This window comes from Microcebus murinus, chromosome 10, assembly GCF_040939455.1.
Source record: "Microcebus murinus isolate Inina chromosome 10, M.murinus_Inina_mat1.0, whole genome shotgun sequence".
NCBI classification, from domain to species: Eukaryota; Metazoa; Chordata; class Mammalia; order Primates; family Cheirogaleidae; genus Microcebus; species Microcebus murinus.
The window spans coordinates 44,863,726-44,879,541 of NC_134113.1; the positions used below are offsets into that span (position 1 = coordinate 44,863,726).

The 15,816-nt window shown below is 40.4% G+C and overlaps 1 non-coding gene across 1 annotated transcript; it reads left to right on the top strand.

The window, feature by feature from the left end:
• The first annotated feature begins 14,266 nt into the window (after positions 1–14,266).
• On the top strand, positions 14,267–14,407 carry LOC142873486 (U4 spliceosomal RNA). Its single transcript, XR_012921515.1, has one exon. It is a non-coding gene; the product is annotated as a U4 spliceosomal RNA (small nuclear RNA).
• The last annotated feature ends 1,409 nt before the right edge of the window (positions 14,408–15,816 follow it).

Here is a 15,816-nt window from a genome sequence, read left to right on the forward strand (position 1 = left end):
AATGGCAAGAAGGAATGACTTATCCCTCCCCAAGTGGCAGTGGGCAAGCCCTTGCTCTACCGCATTCCTAAAGAGTCAAACAAGAAAATGCCATATCTGCCCAAATGCCCTGTTAATTCTATGAATATTTTTAACTTAAGACTTAGAATCACATCAGGTATTCAAAGAATGTTTCATATCACAGAAAAAATGTATAAACCATGACTTCAGAAAGCAAGTGAAATGATACAAAGGGAAAATAGTTGAAAAAGGGAGTCTAACCAGCTGTCATCAGGAGGATAAAATGGCATCTCTTCTGAGTGGCCAGACTATTCTTTAAAACTCTTGTCATATGTTTCTATCAGGATATATTGCCCTTTTGGGGATTTACTTTGACTACGCTGGCCAGATGATTTAGCTGATTAAATAATTGAATCGATTCATATCATTTTGTGAATTGACCAGGTGTTTGACTAAAGTTACTGGGTTTGGCATTCCAGACACACTGCCTTAGGTTCTTATAGTGCATGATGACTTTGAAAATGTTTGGCCATTTTAGTTAAAATGCAGGATAACATTTGATGCAGCCATGATAACAGGAAAAATCTGTTCTGTTCTAAAAATATTTCTAGCAATGGAAATATTTCTGGCTGAAAGAATACTGTTGACTTGTAGGGAGGCTCCCTTAGAATAAATGTATGCAACACAAATAAGGCATTTTATTTTTTTAAGATCATCTGTATAGATACATTTATTAAATAAGGAAATTTTTGGTGAATGCTCCTAAAATAGAGGTTTATGTAATGGAAATAAAAGATTAACAGGTTTACCAAAGATTATTTTTATAACCTATATGCCAATGCACATGATCTTATATAAGACACAAAAATAAGTTATTCAAAACTGTGAATAATGTCAGACAAATGCAATGTGTCCCTTTTAGAATAGTGACAAGAAGGGTTATAGCTATTTTACAAAATACTATCCTCACCCTAATAACAAGCTTTCAGTTGTGCATGAGATGTTGTATGCATAGGTATGTATGAGCACAGATATGAGCTGTGTGCATAGATAAGTATTCTATAGAGAAAGAAATACAAGCAACTGTGGCTTTAGGAATTTGTAGCAGAATTGGACAACATTCCATCACAGGTTAGTGGGAGTGTATTAGCCTTCGTGGAATTTCCTAATTTCAGCCACACTGGCAAGAGGATGCATCAGTGCTCTTATTTAAAGAGTACTTGATGTCTGGTGATCCATACAGGACTAGCAGGCTTATAAATTCTGTAAGTCTTTAATCTCAGGCCGGGCGCGGTGGCTCACGCCTGTAATCCTAGCACTCTGGGAGGCCGAGGCGGGCGGATTGCTCAAGGTCAGGAGTTCGAAACCAGCCTGAGCAAGAGCGAGACCCCGTCTCTACTATAAATAGAAAGAAATTAATTGGCCAACTGATATATATATATAAAAAAAAAATTAGCCGGGCATGGTGGCACATGCCTGTAGTCCCAGCTACTCGGGAGGCTGAGGCAGGAGGATCGCTTGAGCCCAGGAGTTTGAGGTTGCTGTGAGCTAGGCTGACGCCACGGCACTCACTCTAGCCTGGACAACAAAGCGAGACTCTGTCTCAAAAAAAAAAAAAAAGTCTTTAATCTCTTCTCTGCTCCTACCTTGTAGAAATTAGTGCACAGCTCATAGATATTTTACATACACCTTTTAAAATTGCTCCTAGCTTGATACTTTGGTGGATGTTGGGTAGTCAGTGTCCAATAATGTTATTGTCCATGGAGGTTCACCTGGCTGTTCCTTGACTTGTGTGAAGCATAAATAAATAATGTCAATAAATCCAGCAACTGAATTTACTATGTGCTATAATAGGGCACTTTTATGTTTTTAGTATCATTTACTATTTCTTTGCAAATCTGCTTAAAATGGCAATGGATGATTCTATTTTTTCATTCTAAAGCATCTACCCACAATACTGTGTTTCTATCTACTCTATTTGAACAAGAACTTCATTAGCCTTTCCATTCCAATGACGTATATGCTTAGTCTATTTTCATGTTTGTAACTGTGGTTAAAAAATCTATATGGCATCTCGCACACATTCTAACTAGCATAGGAACAAAACTGCTATTTGTTGAAGGAGAGTGTCCTGTCTTCTGTTCACCTGCTCCTCATTCATCAATTTTTGTCATCCTTCTACTTGGGACAAAGGTCAAAAGTGATTGCTTTTAAATGAGAAAAATCTTCCAGGCCATTATCATGAAGAACATGGTTGTTTTAACCTTTATTCCTGTAAGTGCTGAATTGTCTACCTAGGGTATTGTGTCTATATAATGGACTCTTCAGTTGACCGTCTCCAACTAAATTCTGGTTTTCAGTTCTTCAGTTCGTTAGTAACCAAAACATCATCTATTACGCACAGTGCTGGTGTGCTCCCAGAGGCGCTGCCCTGCTGCAGCTCCGCCAGCCCTTCCGAGACACTTCACACATTAGCAGGCAGAGTGACATTTGGTAAAGGACTGCTGTTCTTATTTCCAGAATTATGATTTTGCCCTTTTGCCACTTCATATTTCAGTGGAAAGATCAGTGTCCTTCTTCATAACTCCAGTATTTTATTTTTCTATAACTTACTCACAAAAACCTTTATTTAAAAAAAAATGTACAATGATAGATTTATATGTAAAACCATTAAATCAAAGCAATCCTTTCTAAAACAATTTCTGGATTCAGATAGGTTAACAAAATAATTTGACCTATGAGGCTGGGATTTTTCTTTTTTTCCCCAAAGTAGCTGTTTGCTTCATGGAATTTATTCTTAAAGAAAAAGAGAGTATTACAAAATGGCTGGGCGAGGTGGCTCATGCCTGTAATCCTAGCACTCTGGGAGGCTGATGTGGGCAGATCATTTGAGCTCAGGAGTTTGAGACCAGCCTGAACAAGAGCGAGACCCCATCTCTACTAAAAATAGAAATTAGCTGAACAATTAAAAATATATATACAGAAAAAATTAACCGGGCATGGTGGCACATGCCTGTAGTCCCAGCTACTTGGGAGGCTGAGGCAGAAGGATTACTTGAGCCCAGGAGTTTGAGGTTGCTGTGAGCTAGGCAGACGCCATGGCACTCTAGCCTGGGCAATAGAGTGAGACTCTGTCTCAAAAAAAAAAAAAAAAAAAAAGAAAGAAAGAAAAAGAGTGTTACAATTTGAACTAATCACTTAGTAATTTGGGTGATAATTTTGGCTCTCTTCCATAGTCATAAAAGATTAGATGTGGAAAGGCCAGCTGGGCATTAAGAATGTAGGAAACCAAGGCTCAAATCTGAAAGTGATACAGTCAATTGACAGAGGAAGGGAAGAAAAAAAAATACACAAATAAATAAGTGATTTAAAAAATTAAAACAAATGAATACATAAATAAAAGTGACACAGCAAAACAGGGCAATGCTGGAATTAAACCTGGTCTTCCTATTGCTCACAGAGGGGACCTGTCTACATGTAAACTCAGACAAATCAGGAAGCTGCTCAGGAGCCAATGACCCAACTGCCATTTCCAACACTGAAACAAAACCCTCAGTGGAACCTTCAACATTTTGTATGATTAAATCCTCTTTTTTTTTTGGTATTTCATATGTCTGGAGACATCCATTTGATAAATGAACCTCAGACTGTATTTCAGAGTCATACCTTAGCAAAAGTCATCCCAATCTGAAATCTAAAATAATACTGAACATGAAAGGAAAAAACATGATTTTCTAACATAATACTATTATACAACATTATTAAAGCTAATGAACTAAAACCACCTAGTTTCTACAGCTAGATTCTGAGAGAATTGGCAAGACTTTTGATGTTGCCTATAAAAGGAGCATTCATAATAGAAGGGTAAAAATTAACTGGTGAAATTCAAGCTTGAGTAATAGAGAAAAACATGCAGGGATGTGTAGGAGGAGACACAGAACATTTATCTCCTCACCGAAGGAGGTAACAAACCCCAAAGACTATGCTCTCTAAAAATATCTCCCAATCCAGTACCTCCCAAAGAAATTTTACTATTATAATAGAAAATTGTTGATCTGAGTTAAGTTTGTTTTTTTTCCCCTAAGGTTTATTGTGATGAAGACTCTGTCCTGTGATCAGACTTTAGTCAGGTTTCTCTGAGTCCTCTGCTTGCCTAGGCCCAAACTTTGGTTTCTCTCTCTGTCCTTGTACAATCCAGTTTAAAGTCAATTTAGTGAAAATCCCCCAGTCTTGGTATCTGACCAACCTTGCTAGCTTATCGCCCTGGCCTCTCTTCAGCAGGAATCCCTTGTACCCTAGATGTTTCTTCTTAGTAAGTTTCCCTCCACTGACCCCAACTCTGCTCTTTGGCTGTAAATCCCCAGCTGTCCTTGTTTAAGTTGAAGTTGAGTCCAATCTTTTTCTCCCCCACTGCAGAGCCCCATTGCAGTGGTCCTTTTACTTACCTCTATGCCTCTCTTGAACAATCTGCCTTATGTCTTTAACAGTTGTCATGAATAATTTGTTCTTTAACAACTGTAATGATGCAAGAGCCTTTGTGTAAATTACTTTAATATAGAATTACTTTCCTCTTTGCTCCTGGAGCTCTTGGCCCCAGGAAGAAACTTGGCATCAATTTCAGTCTTTAAGAAAGAGCTAGCAATGAATATGTTTCCCATCTCTATTATCCTGCTGCATGCCATTGATAGCCAAGGAGTTTTTGTGTTTTAGGCCTTGCCAAACAAACACAACGACAATAACAACAACAACAAAAAAACCTGACAATACAACCATAGAAACAAAAGGCATTAAGTTCAGAAGCCAAGGAGCATTCCTAAGTCTAAGCTCTAAACAGATAATGCCATCGGTAAGATGTATAAATTAAATTTTATTAAGACATATTTCATTCCTAAAGAACTTTCCAATGACTATTGACCTAGCCTACACCTAAGTTGGCGTTTCCTCCCTACTCAGGACAGTTAGCTGGGGAAGCAAATGCTGTCTACGTGCAAAGAATAATGCATCAGGAGTAAATAAAGGCAAACCAGCACCTCAGCTCCTGCACCCTGGGCCCTAGGATAGTGCATAGTCTGTAGTGGGCTGGGCTCTCAAAAGGACACTTTGCTGTACCTGCTTAGGACTCGGGGTGTGTGTGGGACCCAGCACACTCTCCCTCCCTTGTGCAGTGCCATCATGTGGGCTCCAGGCAGCTCCCTATGTTAGTTTCAGGGTCCATGAGGGTACAGGCTCTTCTGTGGCCAGGCCTGCAGGAGCTCCCGATGGGACTGTGGTCCACTGGCAGCTCTCTCACCAACCCTTACTCCACATTGTAAAGTCTCTCTCAGCTCCAAGCTTTTATTTTGGTTCTTCCTAGTGAAGGAGAAGAGTACAAGATGTCTCTAGTCAAACACCTGGAAGCCCTTTCTGAACAATCACAGGTTTTTTGGAAATAAACTTTCTTGGTCAGATAAGGAAATTCCAAAGAGTCCCTCCTTGTGCTTTGGGGTTGAGGGGACAAGACAAGGTTAGACCTTGATTCTGAGGCAGTTTTTAAGGACTCTCAGTGTGTCAAAACATCGGTCTTTGGGGCATTACTTTCTGAGTCCCAATATTATTCTATAGATGAAGAAACTGAGGCATGCAGAAGGTAAATAATCTTGCCATAGGTTATGTTGACCTAAAGGATAAAATAGAGGCAAAATTAATATAAGCAGAGAGTTTATTTGGACCAAGTTTGAGGGCTGAAACTCAGGAGCATAGATTCAAGATGCCCTGAATATATGCTCTGATAAGCAGCAGTTAAAAAGTGGCAAGTTTTTACAGAAAAGAGTAGAGCCAGTTCCTAAGTTGCTTACCAAAAATTTACATTAAAATAACATAAGCAATTGAGCGGCTATACATTGTTCTTTGTATCACTAACTCCAAGAACACTGAAGCTAATGTTTGAGGCAGCCAGTCAGGAAACTACAAGGAAGAAAAGAAAGACCAAATACCTTTAAGCAATTGACCTCAGGCATGAATTTTGGGTTGGGGTGAGACTGATAAATTTTGCATACTCATTTAGCTCAGACTGCTTTGAACTATTTTCTTTTCTCAGTCACATAGCTACCAAATGTCACAGTTTTACTTTGAACACGGACAGTGTAATTCTAGAATCTATGTTCTTAACTACTTCCATGTTTCGAGGGATGGAGAAAAGGTAGATTAAACTCCTCAGTTTAAATTAAATTCCATTTTGGGCTCCCAGCTTTCAATTCACTTTTTCAGATTCACATATGGGCTGCAAATCACTTCCTTCCACCCTATCCAACTCCTACTGAAAGGCCTACGTGTCCATTAGCCCTGGTGTTGACGTCTCTCCTGACAACTTAGACTAAATGTGATAGCACAGTTACCTACTCTAAATTCAATCCTATCTGTTCCCTCTGGGGCTCAGGAATATGCTACTAGACATTCTCAGAAGTATAATAAATGCTTAGGGAAAAGGGACAGTGGTTGCCCGATGGAAAACGAGCATGTCAACTCAGAATGGAAGACATGAAGAAGAGCCAGAAGAGGAACCAACAAATACAGCGGAGGCAAAGGGCCCAAAATTCAGCTTTCAACTCAGAGATTCCAATAACATAGGCTATAAAAGCCAGGTTCAAATGACTGCTGAGCCATTTGAGAAAAGGAAAGGAAAGAGGAACAGGCCTCTACAACATTGTTCAGAGCAAGCAAGACAAAGAAAGCAAGTGTTACCCAATGAAGAAGGAGAATAAGAACAGGGAGGCCAGGGTCTCATTGCTACTGTGTCCCTCAAGCCCCAGCCATGAACAAGGAAAGTGTGATGAAATGCTCACTCCTCACTTCCAATTAGAGGAAGATAGCATTGATTCATCAGCCATGGGTCCAGAGGGAAACACACAGCCCACCCAATGAGGCAATGAGGAGAGCTCAAGAAAGGATCCAACGATCAACAAGTGGGCAGCTCCGGTGGACCAGTCCTCTGAGCAGCTTCCCAGGGCCTCAGCACTCAAGGCCGTGCAAGCACTTTGCTGGGCAGTTCAGCACAAGGAGAAAAAGATCTACTATGGGTAGAATAGTCTACACCTATTTAAAAGCTGTGTGATTTTTGAGTAAGTCTCAAGGATCAATTATCTTTTCTACCCACACCTCCTGAACAGGAGGTCATCATCAGTACCTGCATTCAAAAACTCCCTCTGACAAACTCTGCAACTTCAGCACTTTATTTCCCTGAACCTGTTTCCCCATTATAAGGCAAGTGCAAATACATGTGTCTTGCAGGAGTCCTGGATGGTCTTAGAGATAACCCATGGATGACCCCTACCACATTGACTGGCACAAATTTCTCAACACATGCTAGTTCCCTTCCAGCTCTAAGGAACATTGCATTTTGACCCTAGGTTGAATGAGTACTGAAACAAGAGGGCATGGTGAAGAAGAGAATCTCATGAGATGGCTTAACTAAAGAGACTTTTCAGGACAATTTATAGAAGTGTGGCAGGGCTAAAGGGACCTAATTCAATGCCTTGGAGAGGCAACCATAGATTAGCAACAGTGGATCTCTTACCACCCCTAGGCCCAAAATCAAGAGGGAAGAAAGGTCACCAGAGTCCAGTGAGAGCAGGAGCCATGGGGAAGGGGCTGCCTTGTAGAGACCTACTACACCAAGAAGCCGGAAGAAAGACCTGGCCTCTCCTACCCTCTTATCCCTCCCTCCCCCTGGCCAAACCCAATCCAATGGCAGCCAATTAGGTGGTGTGGGTGACACAATCCACAGTGGCCACCACAAAGCTGGGCAGAGAGGGCAGAGAATGGATGGAAGAGTGGGAAGCCATAGAAGACTAACCAGAAAAACACCCTGGGCCTCTAACTCTTCCAGCCTGCATTAGAACCCCCTTCCTTCATCTCCTACAGCACCTCCATCTCCAATACCCTCTGGGGTAGTTCATGACAGTTACCTTATGTTTATTTTATGCTTCACATAAAATAGCATGAACTTTCTACAAATGTATATGCTGTTTGGGAGGAAGATTCATGCTCCTGATTGCTTTCGTGTGGCTCCGTGATATCTATCATGATGCCGGACTCAAAGTGAAGTCTCAATAAATACATGTTGAATATTCCTGAATCCATATTGGGGAAGGAATAGAAAATTTCCACCTCATGCCCAATCTCATTCTGAATATCCCAGTGATGATATTGAACTTTCTCTGAGCTCTGTGATCCTGGAAAACAGTGATGGCTAAAGAAATCTTTCCACGTTCTATGTTCTAGAAACAGTTTATGTTTTCATCCTTCCCCACATGACTTAAGGATGCCCCCTTGTTTACCTATGACAGGGTCAAAAAGAGACCCTCTAAATTCCCATTCTTTGCCTTATAAATGATTAGCGAGACTCTTCCCACTGACCAATCTGGTCAAAATGCCTCCTGCCTTGACTTGACAAAACTTTAGTCAAGCTTCTCTCCTTTGCCCATGTTCTTGAGTTTTATTCCCCTCTCAGCCTGAGCCAGCATGCATCCCCTTTTTCATTGCCACTCCTGAGAACAGGCCGGCCTCAAGGTAAAACTTCCCTGATCATCTATCTGGTCACACCATCACCAGCGCACCCCACTTCCGCACACCCAGTTCTTCCCAGCCTTGTTAATTCCTCTCTGAAAGGAAAGCCTTTTTCTGCCTGATTCTGAGATGCTTGCAGATACATTGGATGAAACATTCTCCTTACTGCAAATAGTTGCTCTGCCCCATTACAACCATCCTTTCACCTCCTTTTGCAATAATCCTTTCAAACAAAGTCTCTCTGAACCTAAGTCCAGATTTACTTTGTATTTGACACTAGTTTGGGTTTGCTTGAAAGTGCCCGTGCTATCTCACCCACTTGGGATCCTAAATATACACCTAGGCACCTTCAAACAATGATTGATCCCCCTGCATTATAATTAACAGAAGCTTCGAAGTACTTAATTTTACAACTTTTGACTTTCCGGAGTGGGTCTGCATCATGATCTGAAATGAAAATCTAGGGTCAGTTTTCCCAAGAATGCTATAGACCCTACAGAACATCTCCTCAGGGGGTGCACATTATATCCAAGAGGAACCAAGTTCTCATAAATCTCTGAAAAGTGATACAGCTTTCTGGAGTTGATTATACAAGACATCAACCCTCTCTGGGTTAAGAGGGCATTTTAAAGCTTATCTTTTCTAAGAAATTTTGGAATGTTTTATTCTGGTCTGCAACATCCTCCTCCTCACTAAATGGTTAATGAATACTGGGAAACCCAGCACCCCATTCCACATTCAGACATCTCAGATAGAAATGCTTCCTGTCACTGAGGTAATTATGTTCTGCCTACACCTTCCATTCATCCATCCTAGTCCTACCCTTTGGATTGTGTTTCCGGTTGAGTTGTGTCTTCCAAAAGTTCATATGTTGAAGTCCTGGCCCCCAGCAGCTCAAAATGTGATGTTATTTGGGAAGAAGATTATTGTAGATATAATTAGTTAAGATAAAGTCATACTCATACTAGAGTAGAGTGGGCCCCTTATCTGGTATGTCTGGTGTCCTTATCGAAAGGGGAAAAGTGGGCACAGACATGCATCACCCGATCTGTGAACATGAAGGTACAGATGAGGTGATGTACCTACAAGACAAGGAATGCAAAGATTGCCAAAGGCCCATGGGAAGCTAGGGGAGCGGCATGGAACAGAGTCTTCCCTCACAGCCCTCACAAGGAACCAACCCTGATGACAGACTTCTAACCTCCAGGACAGTGAGACAATAAATTCCTGCTGTTTGAGCCATGTATTCTGTGGTACCTTGTTAAGGCAGTCCTAGCAAACTAAAACAGATTGGTATTAAAAATAATAATAATAGATGCTCACGTTTATTAAGTTCTTACTCTGTGCCAAGAACTCTATAATGTACTTTTCCTCAGTAAATGCTATGAGTGGCTCCTATTTTTTTCCTCATTATATTATTATCCTCAGATGGTAGACAGAATAATGAGCTCCCCAAGATGTCCACATTCTAATCCTTGGAACATGTCATTATGTTAGGTTACATGGCAAAGGGGAATCAATATTGAAATTAAGATTAAGGCTGCAACTCAGCTGACTCTAAGACGGAAAGATTACCGTAGGTTATCTGGGAGTGCCCAAGGTACTCACAAGTCCTTATAAATTGAAGAGGCAGACAGAAGGGAGAGAACCAGAGAGAGAGCAGTGTGAGAAGGACTTGGCTTGCTGGCTTTGAAGATAAGAGAATTGGAGAGATGGGGCTGGGTGTGGTGGCTCCTGCCTATAATTTGAGCACTTTGGGAGGCCATCGCAGGAGGATTGTTTGAGGCGAGGAGTTTGAGAGAAGTCTGGGCCACATAGTGAGAACCCATCTCTATAAAAGAAAAAAATTAGCCAGGATTGGTGGCACACACTTGTAGTCCCAGATATTTGGGAGGCTGATGCAGGAGGCTCGCTTGAGCCCAGAAGTTTGAGGCTGCAGTGAGCTATGATCATACCACTGCACTCCAGCCTGGGCAACAGAGCAAGACTCTGTCTCTAAAAACCAAAAAAGAGAGACAAAGAAAGAGAAATGGGGAGATGAACCAAGGAAGGTAGATGGCCTCTAGAAGACAGAAAATGCAGGGAGAAGAATTCTTTCCTAGATACTCCAGAAAGAACAAAGTCCTGCTGCCACCTTGATTTTAGCCCAGCAAGACACATTTTGGAGTTTGACGTTCAGAATTATGAAATAATAAATTTATGTTGTTTTAAGCCACTAAATTTGTGATAATTTGTTATGGTAGCAATAGGAAACAATATACCCCATTTTACAGATAAGAAATCTGAGGTTTAGAGAGTTTAGATAACTTGTCCAAGATCACAAAACTAATAAGTGATAAAAACCAAAATTAAAACTCAGGTCTGTATAATACAGAGCCCCTATTTCTAACTAGCATGGTACTTTGTAAAACAAGTTCCAGGTTCCCTCTTCCATATGACCACCTTTTAAATTTTTCTAAGTAGATACCATGTCTTCCTTTATTCTTCTCCAGGAGAGGCACAGTTTCTTCAAACAGTCCTCAGATGAAACTTTCCAGTCTCCTAACCAGCCTAGAAAATAGGACAGCCAAGCTGAACAAAGTGCCTGTATGGCTTCAAAGTCATCACCTCTGTGCATTTCAATCCATCTTTGGCCAAAATGAAAATCGTAACTCATAAAATAGAGCAATACTTTTTGAGTAAAAAAAAAATGAGGTGGTAGTTTTTTTATATTGACAAATTGGCTATGTACTTAATGTTCCTACAACATGACTCATCTGAGTTGGAACATTAATTTATTTGAGCAGCCGGGTCCACATCACTCTGAAAAAAGTGTCATTGCTCTGTCCCCGCAGAGATCATTTAAAAAAAAAAATCCCAATGTTTGGCTCTTGCACTGAGAGTTTGGGCTTCCTTCTTGCCTCCCCGAACTTTCAGATCCTGAAGGGTATAATGCTCCTTAGGAAGAGCGTGTAGTTGTGGAGTCCACCTGGCCACCCTTGCTCCACCTAAAGGGATAAATTGTTGCTTGAGACTGAGATCCAATGGCACCACGTGCTTTGTATTAGAGGCAGGGTCTTTGTAAGAAAGAGTGGGTGGGAGATTTGGTCTTCAGGTTTGAAATAGCCCACATGGCCAATATGTACTGCGAGTGCACCATGATAGCCTTGCAGAGATAGAGGAACACACTCAGGTCTCCCAGTGGTGTTTTGGCATTGGCTCACGACAGCCCAATGCTAAATTTTCCAAACCAGTTGTCAAACACAGCTATTATTAATAACTGAAGCATATAAACTTACAACTTAATAAATTATATTAAAAACAATGTAATGAACATTCAAAAGTCCTCGCTTCCTAATAACTTTGCCATATTGCACTATTATCTCTGCTCTTGAGGTTATTTTTGTTGATCGTATCTGTATACTTGAAATACTACATAATGGTGTGCTACTGCACATTACTTCCCAACTCCAAGTTCAGTGATGCCACATTGATAGCTCGCAATCAGCCACAGTGGGAGTATTTACACCACAGAAATCAGCAAATGCTAAAATGAGGGCATCCCTCTTACCCCTGGCTGGTTGTCAGACATGCAGAAAGCCTTCCCACTCCCGCCTCCAAACACACACAAACACTGCACCCTGCTCTTCCCAGTCAGGGAGTGAAGTCATCAGTATCACCATTTCATCCAATAATTATAAAGGGCAAAGTAAGCATCTCTGTAGGGTTTTTTCCTACTTCTTTTAAACATTTGGTGAAGGGGGGCAGCCCTCAGAAGATTTCATTCACACATTTATAGTTCATCTGTTTTCTCTTTAAATTTCAGAGTTGATTTGAATTTTATAACCCAAAGTTGGCATTTAGGATACACTGTCTCAGAAAGCAGAATTTTAGGAACTAATGGGGATACTGTAGTGATTTTTGGTATCTCTGATGTATGGGGCAACATGGGGAACCTCCTGGGGCATCCTTCTTCCTAAATTACCTTTTATATTCATGGTACTGGAGGCCATAATTAAAGATACACTGAGGTTTCTCCTAGACTCCCAATTTCATTAATCTTATAACTTAATCAAGATTCTCCTTACCCCATCCAAAATGCTTCTGAGAAGTTGTAGGTTTGTTCCTTTATTTGAGGAAAGTGGTAGAAAAGAAAATCTGTTCAATTATCAGAATCAAAGTATTTCTCACTTTTCGGTGTTAAAATAAAATGTCACTGAACAGAGGTTCTCCATTCAGCAATAATCCTCCACAAGAAAAAGCCTCCTAAGTGGCTAAAGAGGGGTGAATGTAAAGAGTTGAATTCCTCCCTCAGCTTGCTGGTGGGAATGGAGGGAACAGGATCAGAAGGCTAGGAGGCGGGGAGGGAGCAGATGGCCCCTGCCAATCACATAGATGAGAAACCAGTGATGGCCTATGAATGGGAACTCTAAATTCAGAGATAATTAACCTTGAGTTTGCAGACAGCGTGGAGGGCCAGGTAAGGAAGGGCTGGGGAATTAGGGGATTTTAATATAGCTAACATTCATTGAACACCTACATTGTTCCAGAAACTATATTAAGCATTTTGCATATATTATCTTTCCATACATTAATTATCTCACCAACTACCTGAACTGAATGGCCCAGAAGAGTAAATCCTCTTCTCAAAGTCTCTTACACACATTTAAGAAAGAGATTTAGATGATCTGGTGAGTAATAGTAAATAACTTTTAAAGAAACCAAATACTGCTTCATGGTTTCAACAAGATGAATTTTGTTGGAGATCCCAGAAAAAAAGCTGTTGATCAAACAAAGCTGAATTTATTAAATTTACTGCAGCAAAGGAGTAAAATGTTAGTAGTGACTCAGAGAGAGCAAGTTAGGTATTTATAGGATTTGTGGATGTGGGCTCAAGTGGTTTAAGACAGGTATTTTAAAGCAAAGAACTTACTGGGACCAAGCCAAGTTCATGAGATAATGGTTTAGAATTAGTGAAACTATGAGGTGCGGTCATCAGGTAAATCTTGATACATTATTATCATAATAAATGAGCTTTTTCCCCCTCTGATTTTGGAGTTAATCTCTGGTATTTTGTAATAGCTTCTTTGAACCTGTCCAATAATTTGGTTTTCTGGGGTTGTATGAAAACAGGATTCTTAGTAGGAGTTTCCCGTCTGTCACAACGACCAGGTAAGGCATCTCCTTGAACCGTCATGTTAGCCTTTTTGTTTGGCATTGTGCCTCCTTAAGAAACATTCGAACACTTAATCTTTTGACGATTTTTTCTTTGCTTTTTTCTTCTGCACAGGTCAAGATCCTTAGTTATTTCCCAAATCTTCGCCAACTCTTGCCATTGGTATTAATTCTCTTATCTGGAGTTAGTTGACAAGCCCCGGTGAATACAATAAATTTTGCCTTCTAGGTTGACTTTAGTTCCAGTAAAAGATCATTATTCTAGGGGTGAGCTGAGATCTGTGATGACACATCCAGCCTGATAATTTCCTGTTTTAAGGCATGACCAGTCAACAAACACGGCTCAGTCTGCATTTTCTAGAAGAGTTTCTAATATATTTGTTCAGGGAATGGACTGTTCTTGGACAGAAGTTAGGCAGTCATAATTTAGCCCTTCTTCTGGTTACAAAAAGGAAAGGAGCAGGATTTAACATATTACTGTACTACCAGGGAAGGAAGCGTTTAAGGGAGAAAGTAATAGAATTTCATGAGAGGTAAGCCTACTTGCTAAGAAACATAGTGTATTTTCAGCTTTGCATGGTGGCAGTAGCGTAGCCAATGAGGTTTATCTGAGGCATGATTTTTACTAATTGAAAACTTTTCTCAATACCCTGTGCTGACAACTTGCAATATAGTCAGAATTGGCAGTTTTTGACTGTCTTTATAGAGACTAAGTAAAGAGAAAAGAAAGAAAGAAAAAATATAGTGTATCCTCACCAAGCAGCAAAGATTGTGCATCATGAGAGCCCATCGAGTCTAAGGGAGACCTTACAAGCAGGTTAGCAGTGCCCTTCGCTAATGCAGCTGCAGTTGCTATGAGCCTGACACGGAAGGCGAGCTTTTGCCACCGGGTCAAAAGAACAAGCTGCAGCAAATCTCTGATAAATGTCATAAAGCTGAGTCAGAATGCTGAGGGCTTGTCCAGATTGCTTATGCATGAATAGGTAAAAAAGTTTCAAATACTTAAGGCATGATGATGTTAAAAAGCTTATTTTAAATCATGTAGAGGCATGGTGTTTCGAACAGTTGGGATCCTCTTAGTTGACTCTGAATGACTGGCCTAGGAAGGTTTTATTTTTGATTTTGTTTTTAGAGACGGGTTCTCACTATGTTGCCCAGGCTGCAGTGCAGTGGCTGTTCACAGGCACCAGCACAGCACACTACAGCCTCGAACTCCTGGGTTCTAACGATCCTCCTGCCTCAGCCTCCTGGGTACTTGGGACTACAGGTATGCACCATGGCACTGTGGTACCTGGGAACATTTTGAATGGCTTTTCCTCTGTTCTAAGAGAGGGATTTACTCTGGGATCTTGATCTAAGCGATATAATTTGTTTTGACGTTTAAGTCCTTTCTAATTTAAAACTGTAAGAAGATAGAAGACATTGATTAAGAGAGCTCAACTGATCTTTAGGATATAACAAGAGGTCATCTACATATTGGATACAAGTAGAATTGCAGGAAAATTTAAGATTCACAAGGTTCTAGTCAGGGACTTGTGGAAAAGAAGTAAATCACTGACGTGTAACTGTTAAGGCATGTTGCTGACTTTCCCAGGAAAAAGTGAGCAGGATTAACTGTGTCAATCTACCCTAAGGAACCACTAAAGAAGGCACAGCACAGATGAATAAGCCTAGAATATGTAACCCCACGAGGAAATAGTGTTACGGTTTAGTATCCCAGAGAGTTAGAGAATGACTGTTTTATCTATGACCCTGAGGTCCTAAACAAATCTGCATTTTTGCCATTTGGGTTTTCTGACTAGGAGGACAGGAGTTTTATAAGGACTGGTACAGGTTATAATGAATCTTTTTTTTTTTTATTTTAATCTTTATCAATTTTTTTTCTTCTTTTTTTGACATCATTGCATTACTACAAGGAGATGATGAATCTTTCTATTAAGTTTTCAACTATTGATTTTAGTTTTTTACTTGCTGTTTTTAGAAGTTATTGTGCAAACTTGAATAGGTTTTGAATGTGTCAACATAAACCTCGAGGGATTCAGCCCTAAAAATTCTACTGAATTAGAATTTTACTGAATCCTACTGATCAGAGTATGGCACCCCAAAATATACCACTTT